The sequence below is a fragment of the Dipodomys spectabilis genome, unplaced genomic scaffold (assembly GCF_019054845.1).
Source record: "Dipodomys spectabilis isolate Male_0828 unplaced genomic scaffold, ASM1905484v1 ptg000391l, whole genome shotgun sequence".
In the NCBI taxonomy this organism is placed as follows: Eukaryota; Metazoa; Chordata; class Mammalia; order Rodentia; family Heteromyidae; genus Dipodomys; species Dipodomys spectabilis.
The window spans coordinates 1,929,182-1,944,834 of record NW_024871068.1 but is presented as its reverse complement, the minus strand read 5'-3'; the positions used below and the strand labels follow the sequence as shown (position 1 = coordinate 1,944,834).

The window sequence follows — 15,653 nt, the reverse complement described above, 5'->3', positions numbered from 1 at the left end:
CACACTCTCACCAGCCAACATTATTACCTTTTGAGTTTTTTTTAAAAGGGCAGGTTTTTACTGTGTGCAGGACCCAAGATGACCTCAGACCCAAATCCTTTTACTCCAACCTCCTAAATGCTTCGAATTACAAGCCTTTACCACCACACCTGGTTCTTTTGATTTTTTTGATGAGGGTTATAATAGTTATGAAGTAGTATCATAGTAATTTTGAATTGCATTTCTCTAATGACTTCTGTTTACAAAGCATTAAGCCAGCATAAAAGTGGTATTAAACACAACTTTGTAAACCCACTGGCAATTTTCTTTGGACCTGGCTTGCTTCACTTAATATAATTTTTTACAAGTCTTTCCATTTCCTAACAAATGGGGCAATGTCATTCTTTCTGATGGAGGCATAGAATTCCATTGTGTATATATCCCACATTTTCTTGATCCATTCATCTAGAAGGGACATCTGAGTTGTTTCCATTACTTAGGTATCATAAATAATGCTGCAATAAACATAGTTGTGATAGTAGTTTTAGTATGGTCTTGTTTGTGGTCATTTAGGTAAATCCCCAAAAGTGGGATTGCTGGGTCAAAGGGAAGCTTTATGTGGAATCTTTTGAAGAACCTCCATAATGCTTTCCAAAGTGGTTGAACACGTTTACATTCCCACCAACAATGCTGTATGGTTCCCTTGTGGCCACATCCCCTCTAGCATCTGTTGTAAAAATATGGAATGCTCCACGAATTTGCATGTCATCCTTGTGCAGGTGCCATGCTAATCTTCTCTGTATCGTTCCAATGTGAGTGTATGTGATGCTGAATTGAGCACAGAATATTTTTTATATCTAAAGTGCAATTGATTTTTTTAAACTACACAATTCAAAAAAAGGAAGTTCAAAAGAATTGTCGTAAAATTTTACAACCATATATTTCTTTTTTTATTTTTATTTTTTGTGAACATACTGTACATAGGGGTTACAATTACATGGGCAAGATAATGAGTACATTTCTTATCAAGCATTGCAGCCTCCTCCTTTGTTTACTCTTCACATCTCTTCCCAGCCTCCTCCCCCCGCCTCCCCCACCCAATCCTCTCCTCCCCCTCTCCCCCCACACCAAAGTTGTAAAGTTCGTTTTCGACATGACAACTTGTACTTCTCATTGTTGCAACGGGTCCACCTGTATCCTTAAATGACTTGTTTTTCCCCATCTCCTCCACAAATTATACCGACATCAAATATAGTGAAAGCAGGGGGTATACTGTGGGGGAGGGACATACAAAGCAACAAAGAAATAATCTTATAAATGCATTAGAAACACATGCATGAAAGAAAAAAAAAACATTTAAATACATATCTAAGGGTTCATTTTCCTAACATCACATTATCTGACCTTTTTTGCTTGACTCATACATATACTAGATATTGCAAATAAGGGAAACCATGGGACCTATGTTTCTTTGGGCTTGGCTTACTTCACTTAATATAAATTTTTCCAAGCCTTTCCATTTCCTAACAAATGGGGCAATGTCATTCTTTCTGATGGAGGCATAGAATTCCATTGTGTATATATACCACATTTTCTTGATCCATTCATCTACTGAAGGGCATCTGGGTTGGTTCCATATCTTAGCTATGGTAAATAATGCTGCAGTAAACATTGTTGTGCTGGAAGCTTTAGTGTGGTCTTGTTTGTAAACATTTGGGTAAATGCCCAAAAGTGGGATTGCTGGGTCATAGGGGAGCTCTATGTGAAGTCTTTTGAGGAACCTCCATACTGCTTTCCAAAGTGGTTGAACAAGTTTACCCTCCCACCAACAATGAAGTAAGGTTCCCTTCTATCCACATCCCCTCCAGCATCTGTTGTTATTAGATATTAGAGTTCTTGTTTTTTGCCATTCTAACTGGGGTGAGGTGGTACCTTAATGTTGTTTTGATTTGCATTTCTTATATGGCTAGAGAGGCTGAGCATTTCTTCATGTGTCTATTGGCCATCTTTCTTTCTTCTTCAGAGAATTTTCTCTTTAAGTCTTTAGCCAACTTATTTCATGGGCAGTTGTAGAACCATACATTTCTTACATAAGCACACATTTAAGAATAAAGTCAAGATTGTCATGTCAAAAACAAAATAATTCCAGATGTTTGTTATTCAAGAAATGTATAGGAGGAGGAATTCAACTATTCTGTACAAGGCACCTGTCATAATGAACACTGCAGCAAGTGTTAAGGTTTGTTAAAAGTTTTAATGTTTTAAATATATTTAATTTTGGGAATTTGTTTATATATGCCAAAATTAGGACTGTTTGGCAGGTATAAAACTTTTCTATAAAGTATTTAAGATTTATAATAGCAGACATATCCTACTAAGTATGTACATTTCAGAATTTAGAGAAATTTTATTAATGAGAAGTCACAAAGTTTTTGTGTAAAGAAGCAGAATAAAGAGTTCACACTTTGTTTACTACACAGTTTCTGTTAAAACTTTAGGGCTTCCTTAGTTTATATGTTAATGAGGAAAAATGATGATATAAGCCATAAACAAATAATGAGATGTGCCATAAATAGTAATCTTAGTGGGTAACTTTAAAGACTGCTCATATTCTATCAAACTCTTGTTGAACATCACAACCTTAGTCAGTGTTAAATGTACAAGAATATGAGAAAATAGTAAAACCTAATATGTAGCATATTTCAAATAGTTAAAACACTGATGTTTTTTATTTTATTAATTAATATTTAATTATTGGTTTTCTTTATTTGTAGCATTGCTTTACTTGTTGACATATAGTACAACTTTTTTTGGGGGGGCATCCAGTCATGGGGCCTGAACTCTGGGCCTGGGCCCTGTCCCTCAACTTTTCAGCTCAAGGCTAGTGCTCTGCCACTTGAGCCCCAACGCCACTTCGGCTTTTTTCTTTTTGCTTATGTGGTGCTGAGGAATCGAACCCAGGGCCTCAGGCATTCAAGGCAAACGTTCTACCACTGAGCCACCTTCCCAGCCCTTGTACAACCTTTTGTAAGTCATCATTAGGAGGTGCTTTGAGAAGGTTACTTGGATGGCCAAACCAATTTTTATAGGTGCATGTTAATTTACAAAGAGGAAAATTAAGAACACAATATGTATTAAAAAATTATCAAATAGAGTCTGAATCAGGAGTGTTGATAAATGTTCACACCTAATATCTTAGCCCTAGGCTGAAGCAGTGGTATTACAGAGTTGAGGCCACAAAACGTGACAGACTGTGTTTTGTTTTGTTTTGTATTTTGATTTTGTTGGTGATGGGGCATGAACTCTGGGGCCTGGGTGCTGTCACTCAGCTCAAGGCTAGCGCTTCCACTTGAACCATTGCACCACTTCCATCTTTTTTGCTTATGGGTGCTGAGGAATCAAACCCTGGGCCTTATGCATGCAAGGCAAGCACTCTACCACTGAGCCACCTTCCCAGCACCTGAGAGACTGTGTTTTAAAAAAACCATCTAAACAACATTTGCTTTCTGCTTTGGGTTATATAAGGAAATATATAAATATATTTTTATATTTTTGTGAATTGCACTTCTAAATTTATACTAACTTCAGCCACTTTATCCTTTTCAAAGTCATGAAATATCTCTGAGAGTTTGCTTCTGTGAAAATTGTTTTTGCACTTATAATTTCTTCTGAGTTATTTTTATTTTTATCAAAATAACTTTATATTTCATGTTGATGGGTTATCATACATCAAATGCCTTCAAATGTACATGTAGAGTTTAAAGATAGCAATATGAATATTCTCATACAGCTCTTGTTTATCTGTTATGCACTTCCTGTATTATGATATTTCTCTCTCTTTCAATCTCTCCCATTTCCTCTCTTTCTCTTTCATGCTCCATGTCTGGTACTTAGGATTTCGGCTGGTCTACTATTCCTTCAGTATCCACTGGTTTTGTGGGAACATGATAGCGACCATCAGTTACCCTTGCATTCTTTAAGAGTTATAACAGTTACATGATATTATTCTTTGCCATTCAAAATGGCAAAACAGCAAATCTAGGAATTCCTTTTCATTTTATTACTATTATAAATTTTATCTCATAAAAATTGTTGGGATGGATAAGATACTGTGACCTGTGACCTAAAAGTTCTTTTTCTTGGGGCTGGGATAGTGGCTCAGTGGTAGAGCGCTTGCCTTGCATGCCTGAGGCCCTGGGTTTGATTCCTCAGCACCACATAAGCAAAAAGAAAAAAGTCGGAAGTGGCGCTGGGGCTCAAGTGGTAGAGTGCTAGCCTTGAGCTGAAGAGCTGAGGGACAGCGCCCACGCCCAGAGTTCAGGCCCCACAACTGGACCCAAAAAAAAAGTTCTTTTTCTTTTACAAACAACTTTTTTCTTTTATTATCAGTTAGTAACTACATATAATGAAAACAAAGCTATCCTATGGAAAGTAGACCGAAGTTGCTCACAGGGATGAAAAACAAAGGAATGTGAGAAGTGAGTACAAAGGATGCCCATCATAGAGCACAGATCCTAGGAGCAATTTATCATGTACACTTTGTGAGTATAACAATGTGTTGGAAGTATAGGTTAAGTCACTGAACAACTGATATATATATATATATATACACATATTTATATCTGCATATTTATTTATATATGCATATATATGTTTTTACGCCCTTATATATGTACAAATGTATGTTACCATACACACAAGTACACGTATACATATAAACATGTATACATGCACACATGGAGAAAGACACATAGTTACAGACAACACAAGTTTCACTAGTTGTTGAATATGCCTTGGGTGGAATGCTTGGAACCAAATATGTTGAAGATGTATTTGTCTATCAGAATTCTTTTTTTTTTTTTTTTTTGTCGGTCGTGGGGCTTGAACTCTGGGCCTGGGCGCTGTCCCTCAGCTCTTCAGCTCAAGGCGAGCGCTCTACCACTTGAGCTACAGCGCCACTTCCGGTTTTCTGGTGGTTTATTGGAGATAAGAGTCTCACGGTCTCTCCTGCCCGGGCTGGCTTTGAACCGCAATCCTCAGATCTCAGCCTCCTGAGTAGCTAGGATTACAGGCGTGAGCCACCAGCGCCCGGCTATCAGAATTCTTTTACCACTCCTCTTATCTCTTAAAATTGGTAGTTTTTGACAGATTCGATTTGCAAAATGTGGTACAAGTGATAGCAAATCACTCAGAAATCTCAGTAAGTAACGGTCATATGGTGTTTCCTTGCTCCCCACAGAATGCTTGTTCTTGTAGACACTCTCAACAACCAGAGCAGCAGGAGAATACCTTGATAAAGAATAAAGTTATAAAGCTTTAAATGGCATCCTTACTTGAACTCTTTTCCAACAGCCAGCATCAATTCCTAAGCAGATGAGTGAATCCTCAGAAGACTGGATTCTACATATACATTTAACCAACCCATGTGAAAAGTCTTATGTGAGAAATGCTGACTGAGGTCTTGCTGATTTCCTGGCTAAGAAAATAAGGAAAAAAAGAAAATTTTTTTTAATTTAATTTAATTTTATTTGTGAACATACTGTACAGAGGGGTTACAATTACATGGGCAGGATAATGCGTACATTTCTTACCAAGCATTGCAGCCTCCTCCTTTGGTTGACCCTTCACATCCCTTCCCAGCATCCTCCCTCCCCCACTCTTTGTTGCTTTGTATGTCCCTCCCCCACAGTATAACCCCTGCTTTCACTATATTTGATGTCAATATAACTTGTGGAGGAGATGGGGAAAAACCAGTTGTTTAAGAATATATTTTTAATGTTTTAAAGTTTGAGAATAATTTGTAACCTGTCAACAAATGTGTAGAACACAATTATACCAAGTGAAAAAAAAATGCTGGCTTTTCATTTATGTGCTCTTGGCCTTGGCAAGTGATTTTAGGTGTGTCAACACAAGTAGAATCAGCAAAAATCAAGCCATCACTTCTTCATTTAAGATGCAAGGAAAGGATACAGGTTGACCCATTTTAACAATGAGATGTACAACACAGTCTATCAGAGTGGGGGTGAATGGGGAAGTTGGGGATGTGTGAAGGAAAACTATGGTAGAGGAAAAACAAATGATGGGGTAACAATGCTCAAGAAGAAATGTACTCATTACTTTACTTATGTACAGTATATTTACAATAAAAATATATGTTAAAAAGATACAAGGAAAACTTCTGTACCTATAGGAATTTGTATTTGTCACTCAATATCAGTAAGGTATTGGTTTTAGGACCAGAGGCTATGAAAACTTTGGATACTCAAATTCTCTACATAAACACAGTATATTATTTACTTTAGAATCTGCCCACAAGCTAGTGCAGAGTAATTGCTATGAAAACTTTTACTACATTCTATGTTTGTAATGAAACATAAAATTATATGCACTATCAACAGATACAATTTTTTCAGATAAATTTTGTCTGCAGTTTGTGGATGGAATTGGGAGAGCAATTTTGAAAAGCACAAATTTCATCACCAAGACCGGTCTGCAAATTGTAACAAGGAGCTAATACAGCATCATTGAATAGTATGGAACTCTAAGGAGAAGTACTTGAATTGAGACATTATCAGAAAGTGTAACAACCCAAGGACTTTTTAGAAATTCAGCTGCTAGATTTCTCATGAAGAGCTTTCATAATACTTTGTGAAGCACAAGTCAGAACCTCACTGAAGTGTAGATGGTTTTCCCTCTCCTTTCTGTCATGCTCTGTCATTATCAATCAACATATAGCTAATCTTGAATAATCCTCTAATAACAAAATGTTGATGGAGTGTTTATATGCAGAAAATCTGGGAAGGCTAACTTTTTCCAATTAGGACAGTCTGTCTTCTATGACCCAGCAGAGAGAAAACTAGGTAAGAATCCATTTGTAACCTTCTGAATAATTCTGATTCTGCCCACATCAGTTATCTATCCATACCTGTGCACAAGTGAGAAGATTTTAAAAGCATTTAGTATTAAAAATTTAAACTTAAATATAGAATGAAATTAGTTCCAATGCATTACATTAAGATATTTAGAAACAACTGAGAAACCTAAAGGTCTATAAGATTTATTTTTATTGGAAGTGAAGGAATATTGGAATTTGATTCTCTACGGTTTAAGCAATTTGCAGCAGACTTGATACTTATTAAATTTTGTATATTGAAAGGAATACAAGCCTCAACAATATGTCAATGCTATCCTCTTATTTATCTCTAAAGGTTTATGCTTCTGGTCTCTTAATATTAAAACTTCAAAAAATTTTATCTGTAGCAAGTTGTGCAAAGGGGTTTCACTTCCTCATGTCAGTGTTGAATAGAGTGTATGTGCATTTCAATGTTCAGTGCATCTGGATCATTGTCAAATTTTCCATTTTTCTTCCTTCCCTTACCCCAAACCCACCTATCCCTTCAAATTTCCTACTTATAGTGTCACATATGTACATTGAGTGTTATGACTGTATTAGTCCACCATTTCACTCTCCAGCCTTCTGCCCTACTCCCTTTAAGCCAAGATCCCCTTTTAAGACTTGTTTCAACTTCATGGTATTTTGTTAAATATCTCTACCTTTGGCATTTGGCTATGGGCTTGCCACATCCTCTCTTCCATGTTTGACCACATAAATGAGTATATTTCTCCACATTTCTAATCTCTGAATGGCTGAGATAGGTCTCTTTTACTATTCACCTTCTGTCCTAAATTTAGAATTCCACCTTCAGAGCCATCCTATAGAGTTTTTTTCTTCTCTACACACTGAAGATGGAAAGGAAATAATTTCCATGATCTTAGCATTATGCTATCCATCATGAATTTCCATGCTTATCACTTCAGCAGTCGATGTTTAAGGACGATCTTCAATTTCTGATGATAGGAGCATGAGTCAGTTTTAATTATGCAGATTCCACTATGTAGTGAGCCCTAAATTTTCAATAAATTTCTAGTAACATTTTATTAATAATTTAAAAAGTTTTATTTCAGTATTTGAAATGCTGCCCCAATTATTTTAAAAGTTTCACAATATGTTAGACTGCACTTTTCCCCCCATTTTCCCCACTAGTTCAGGTTAAGTCTCCTTTGGCTTTATTGTTTCAGAGGCCAAGGGATGAGGGTAAACAGAGAAATGATCATTATTCAGATATCTCCTTTCTCTTCTGTTTCTGCTATTATTGTTGAGAGGAAGACTGGAGCAGGGAACAAGAGTGATGGTTGACTTCACCATACAAGGGAGCATTCCTGGCATGTCAATTATTGTTTCTCAGTATAACTTAAACTGCTTACTCTTGCCTTCTCTGTAACAGTAACTGAACTGTGGCTTCCTTGGTGCAGGAGGAAGCACACTAACAGGTTACTACCTGTAAATTGGTATCTTATATCTCAGCTTACTACCAAAAATATAAAGCTCTGGCTACATAAATGCAAAGGTACTGATTGTCCAACAATACCTTAGTGAGCAGTAGACAATTCTACTCAGCTGCCCTCTCTTCTCATATCCTCCCCTTTACTCCCCTCCACTCATTTACCCTTCCATTCCTTCTTTCTTTGTCTCTCTTTCCTCCATATTAATCTCTATCTTCTCTCTTTTTCTTTTCCAGTAGCAAGTGCTTTGGTTTATCAGACAACACATAAATAATTGAACAAATATTTATTTCTCCTCTTTTTGTGATTATTTATTCTTAAGAAGTGAGTTCTAGCACAGCACCAGTGGCTAACACCTAGATACACAGTAGGTTCAAATTTGACAATTGCAATTCCAAGCTATTTTAAGTAGATAAACCTAAGATATTCTTTTCTCCACTTGTGGTAAAAGGAAGAAGTGAAGGTGTGGCTCAGGTGGTATAGAGCAAACATTGAGAATTAAAGCCCAGATAGAGCTCAAGGCCATGAGTTCAAATCCCAGTACCAGCACAATATTAAAAAAACTGAGTCCTTTGTCTTTGAAAAGGGATATTTCTCCAAAAATTCATACCCAGGGAAAATTTCAAGGTCCAAGACTCTTTGTAAGTCTCTTTCACATCTTAAACTGATTCCTCTGCTTGATTCACATTGTGGAAAATAGGAGTCACACTTCACATTAAAAAGTATGTGCATTACTGAACAGTTCTTACCATTTTTAATGTAAAGGAAGCATGAGAGAGGAATTCACCTCACTTGGGTGAGTTAGGTTTGACTCACTGACAGACTTTTGCAAGTAAATGAGGGTCTGTTTACACATAAAGAAGTCTATAAGATGGTTTTCTAGGAGAGAGAACAAGGTAGCTGTTCTCCAAGTTTGAATCAGAGTAAGTTTATTCTGATGATATTGCAAAGAGAAGCTCATCTCATAGAACACTATGCAGACAGTAATTTCAAAAGTATTAAAAACCCATGTCTATGTTGTGAAGAGCCAAGTTTTCGCAAACAAAAAGCAGTTTCCTTAGCCATGAAAATATAAGAGTAAAAGGAAATATGTTAAATATAGTTAATGGCTGAGTGACATGTGTAAACGAGTTCTGTAACCACAACTAAACTATAAATTTTTCATCATGTCCCTAACAAGAATCTGCAAGATAGGCCTGGCTAAATCTGTCATAGAGGACTGGGTTCATGCAATTGTCAGTTTTGTTTAGGGTCCAATATCTTCTACAGTCGCTTGGGCTGCAAACCACTCACACCACATGCAGTGTCTGGAAAAACATGCTGTCTTGCTAGGCAACTAAGGGATTTTTGTGCCACTGTGAATATTTATCGTTTTTCTTATAATTATACCTGCCAGTGTGAAGTCATTTCACAATAAGAATAATAGTTTCTGTACCCTTTGTTCCACTAACAAATCTCGGATGTAAATATAGCTGGGAGCCCGTGGCTCATGCCTATAATCCTAGCTACTCAGGAGGCTGAGATCTGAGGGTCACAGTTCAATGCCAGCCCAGGCAGGAAATACCATAAGATTCTTATCTCCAATAAACCACCAGAAAACTGGAAGTGGAGCTATGTCTCAAGTGGTAGAGCTCTTGCCTTGAGCTGAAGAGCACAGGGACAGCACCCAAGCCCAGAGTTCAAGTCCCAAGACTGACCAAAAAATAAAGTATGTATATATATATATATATATATATATATATATATATATATGTATATGTATATATATGTATAAATGATGAGATGAATTATATAAATCAATATTTATGATATACATTTAAAATATATATATATGATATATTTATAATAAATACATATATTTATATATAAGATCACATTATATCTATATGTTTATAAATATATTTGTAATTCATGTCCAAAGAGTACATCTGAAGATTTTGGGGAAAATGTAATGTGTCTAAAGGCTTATTACTGATCCATCATACTTTCAATCATTTTTTCCACTTATTACAATGTCTGGAGTACCAAGACAATGATTATTTTATTCCTTACAATTTTGGATTAGAAACACCTACTTACTTGATATGAAACCTACCAAAATGTGATCTTGAAACCACACACCACAAACTGGACATATACATCAATTTAGCAACTTACAGGTCTCAAACTTTTATTTGAATCCTGTATCTCGTATACATTGTTTCCTTCCAGTCAGCTACATATACAAACATGCCTAGATTTTCATCCTCACATGACATAGTAAACGTAACATTGTAATAAAAAATAATATGATACTAAAAAAAACCTTTGCAAAAGTAATTAAATTTTATTTTTTAAATTTAATACACTATTGAAATACTGATGAAAGAGCAGCTGAGAGGATGTTTCAAATATTAGAGTGCCTGCCTAAAGAGCATGTTTCTCATTCCAAGCATCATTATTTACATCCTTCCTTCTCCCACATAAAACATAAATAACTACAGAATTAACCTACATGTTCCTTAATCACTCATTGAAGAAAGAAATTGTAATATATATATATATATATATGTATATATATATATATATATACATATATATATATATATATACATATACACAATGAGGTACTATTTAGCCACACATAATTATGAAATCATATTATCTTCAAGAAAATAGAACTGGAAACATTCATATTAAAGCAATAAGCCATACTGTGAAAAACAAATACTAGATTTCTCATATGCAGACTCTAGATCCAGAAAATAAAATGAATAACCCAGGTGTAATAGATAGAACTGATTAAATTTGGAAAAAAGTAAGAGGAGATGAAGAGAAATACTGTGGAGTAAATATGTTCAAATATTTCATAAGTTAGTATGATGACATAATAAAACATAACTATAAAAATAGGCTAATGAAATTAATAAAAGGAATAAAATTTAGCAAGCTACATTATATGGACGTATGTGTATAACACAATAAAATACCTTGTGAAATTAATATTTGCTAATAAAAAGGCAAAAATTAATTCCAGTTGTTATAGATTCATATGTTAATTTCCATTTTTTGCTCAGATATTTCCCTGATAAAGTAAAAGGAGAAATAGGTTTTGTTCATTTAAATTATTCCAGTTAACTACTGTCAATGTGAAATTGTTCAACTTAATTATTACATTAGAATATTTCCAATGTACTCTTCAAAATATTACCCCATAGCTATATACTTTTTGCTATTTATTGAATATGTTTCCTTTACTTAATTAGTATAGACCATTTTCTGAATGTAGTTTGGTTTATGCAACTAAGATATATAATATCTGACCAGGAAATCAATTATTCAAACAGTTTTTATCAAAAATACCTATAACAAAATAAAGAGGTAAATCCAAAGTATGTATATTTGAAGACAATACCTGTTTAGTCCTCTTCTCACATTCCCCATTCCCTTCTTGAGAATAATACACATTGTAAGGAAATGCTTTAAATGTTTTACAGAAATAGGTTGACTTTAGACCAATGAGTTACTCTATGCTGCATTTTTATTTACATTATATACAAAAAAGCAAAATTCTTACCTTATCATTTTCCTTAGACTTTATACTCATGTTTAAGCTCTGATGGATGACAGATAAAGATATAAACATTTTTGAACAGTGGCTAAATTTAGGCTGAGGAATTTATGTACAACTATACTCTTGCAGATAAGCCTCATCAGTGCTGAGACCACAATCGCAAAATGTTAACCCAAGGTATTAACAGTCTCTGAGCACCCTGAACATCCCACCCCCAAGAAGATGTCACTACCATCCTCAGACCAAGTGTAGACAAATCTCAGGACATCTCACACATCTAGAATGGCTCATAACACATCTTGGCATTTCTTAACTGTACACACCAATATGCAGAAAACTCAGCTACCTTATTATTGGTTGTAGGTCATGGGGTTTGAATTCTAGACCTGCACGCAGTCCGTCAGCTCTTCAGCTGGAGGTGGGCGCTCTACCATTGTAGGTACAGCACCACTTCTGGCTTTCGGGTGGTTCACTGGAGATAAAGTCTCACAGATTTTCTTGTGCAAGCTGGCTTTGAACCACGATCCTCAGATCTCAGCCTCCTGAGTAGCAACGATGACAGTTATAAGCCACTGGCAGTGACTGGCTTCAGCCACCTTCTTAGACACAGGGGAAACCCAACTCATCAGGCCACAAACCACATGCAACCCTTCAATTCAGACTTTGTCACCAGCATCCAAAACCATTCTTCCATGGATGGAGAGCATATAATTGACACTACCATCCCACCCCTGCTCCCATTCACCCACTCCCTGCCTGCCACAAGCCATGACCTCTGGAGTTCTTGGTAAGGCACCACCCACCCTGCTATGGCTTCACACTGGGGCAAACCTGGAGAATTCTTAGAAATGTCTGTACAGTGAGGCCAGCATCTGGTCTCCCAACCCCAGCAACCCCACTACTTCACCATCTCTTGCAAGCAAGGAAGGGGTGTCTTTCTTTCTTGTTTTTTTTTTTTTTTTTTTGGTTGAGGGGCTTGAACTCAGGGCTTGGGTACTGTCCCTGATGACTAATTTTCCTCCAGGCCAGTGCTCTACCACTTGAGCCACAGTGCCACTTCTGGTTGGAGATTGGAGATGAAGCTCTTGTAGGACTTTCTTGCCTGTGCTGGGAAAAGATATCCTCTGGATCTCAGGCTCCTGAGTGGCCAGGATGGCAGGTGTGGGATGACAGGAGTGAGACACCAGCTCATGGTGTAAGGTGTCTAGTCCTTCAGAATTTCCACCTAGTCCTCCTCTAGATACTACCACCTACACACCCCTCCATCTCCATCAGGGAGAGCAAAGGAAGGCTCAGAATCTGGGTGGGGCCATGGGAATTAAAGGGCCCCCTTCACACCACTAGCCGTCTCTAAGCTCCCATCTGCTTCCTCTGGATTGCCTGGTCATCCAGGGCAGATCAGACCCACTAGGAGTTCTGGGGCCTGCCCTATATCCTCCTGCCCAACCCAACCAATATCTGAGGATTTCTGGGGCCAGCTGCTCTATGTCCCAGTGGAAGACTTTGGGAAGGTTTCTGATAACTGGATCCAGGGGTGCCCAGGGCAGAAGGAGTGTCCAACTCCCCTCTGTCAATGGAGACAGAAAGCATGGATTGATCTACTAAGAGCTTTAGGGCATAGTCAACCACCTGTCACCAAGGTCCCTGGGAGAACTGTTTTATAGTGACAGCCCTGGGGCCTGACCTCGGGGCCCTGGCGCTGTCACCCACTTTCTTTGTCTCCAGGGGAGCGCTCTTTCACCTGAGCTACAGTGCCACTTCCAGCCTTTTCTGTGTATGCAGGACCTAGGAATCGAACCCATGCTTTCCTGCGTGCTAGATGAGCACTCTACCTCTAAGACACAGTCCCAGCCTTGGATAGCTTTTTTTACTGTGACCCCTCAGGCCTGTCTCGGGACAATCTCGCATATCTATATCAAGGCTCACACATCTATACTGAGTCTCTCACCAGCATCCTTGGCTAGACATGTTGTCCATCATATTCAGCACCTTTGATCTCTGTGCTTCCTGTCAGATCCTCCTTGTTAAGCAAGACCCCCTTTTCAAGTTCTGCCTCCAAGAAGCCCATTCCAATCACCTAGTCAGAGCTGGCGAGTCTCCACTGTGCAGGTTGCTGGCCTTGTCATACTCTGCCTTCCATTCAGTGTGGGTTGAGAGTGCACGAAAGGGAAGACCTGGATTCCAGCACCGGATTTCTGACAGCCCTGATATACCACCCAGGGACAAGTATTGTATCACACTCCATGAGAGGGGGCTCAAGGCCCGGGCAATCTGTGGGCAACAAGATGGGGCCATTTCTTTTCTTTTCTTTTTTTTTTTAAAAACAAAAGAAATAAACCATAATTTTAATTGATCATATATATATATACATCCATTGAGGCTTTTTTGTGTGTGAAAATATCGTAGAGTGGTTAAATTACATGGGCAAGGTAATGAGTACATTTCTTTTTTTTTTTTTTAATTTAATTTTATTTTATTTGAGAACATACTGTACAGAGGGGTTACAATTACATGGGCAGGAAAATGCATACATTTCTTACCAAGCATTGCAGCCTCCTCCTTTGTTTACCCTTCACCTCCCTTCCCAGCCTCCCCCCTCCCCCCCCACCCAATCATACCCCCCTCCCCCCCCCACCGACATTGTAAAGCTGGTTTTGACATGACATTTTGTACTTCTCATTGTTGCAACAGGTCCACCTGAATCCTTAAACGACTTGTTTGTCCCCGTCTCCTCCACATGTTATACTGACATCAAATATAGTGAAAGCGGGGGTTACACTGTGGGGGAGGGACATACAAAGCAACAAAGAAATAATATTATAAATGCGTTAGAAACACATGCATGAAAGAAACAAAAACATTAAAATACATATTTGAGGGTTCGTTTTCCTAACATCACATTCTCTGACTTTTTCCGCTTGACTCATACCTATACTAGATATTGCAAATAAGGGAAACCATGGGACCTATGTTTCTTAAAGCTACCAGCACAACTATGTTTATTGCAGCATTATTTACCATAGCTAAGATATGGAACCAACCCAGATGCCCCTCAGTAGATGAATGGATCAAGAAGATGTGGTATATATACACAATGGAATTCTATGCATCCATCAGAAAGAATGACATTGCCCCATTTGTTAGGAAATGGAAAGGCTTGGAAAAAATTATATTAAGTGAAGTAAGCCAGGGGCCATTTCTTTGTGTGGGCTTGAACTGAGGATCTGGGAGCTTTCTCTGAGTTTTATTGTTCAAGGCTGGTGCTCTACCACTTGAGCCACAGCTCCACTTCTTGCTATTTCGTGGTTCCATGGAGAGTAGAGTCTCATGGGCTTTCCAGGTTATGACTGGCTTCAAACTGTGATCCTCAGATCTCAGCCTCCTGAGTAGCCAGGATGACAAGCATGAGCCTGAGCCCCAGGTGATGGGCACCAAAGGTTTTTTTTGCTCCTATTTATCAACTGTCAACTAGCAAGCCCAAGTTAAAATAATCAGTTACAGGGGATCAAAATCCTCTCCTAAGTCAGTCAATCCAAGGAGATAAAGTGTCTTTGGAAAAGGCTAGTCTGAATTGGCTTAAGGGTGTTTGTGTGTGTGTGTGTGTGTGTGTGTGTGTGTGTGTGTGTGTGTGTGTGTGTGTGTGTGTGTGTGTGTGAGTGTCTGGGATACCTACCCTCAACTCTGCGGTGCCTCATCCTTCCAGCAGGGAGTGCATTCAGAATCCTGACCACAAGGAAGGTGGGTGGGAGAGGGTACCTAAGGTCACATCCAGGAGGAT

General features: G+C 37.9%; 1 non-coding gene across 1 annotated transcript; it reads right to left on the bottom strand.

The window, feature by feature from the left end:
• Nucleotides 1-713: 713 nt before the first annotated feature.
• Nucleotides 714-820, bottom strand: LOC122096814. Its single transcript, XR_006145406.1, has one exon. It is a non-coding gene; the product is annotated as a U6 spliceosomal RNA (small nuclear RNA).
• Nucleotides 821-15,653: the final 14,833 nt, after the last annotated feature.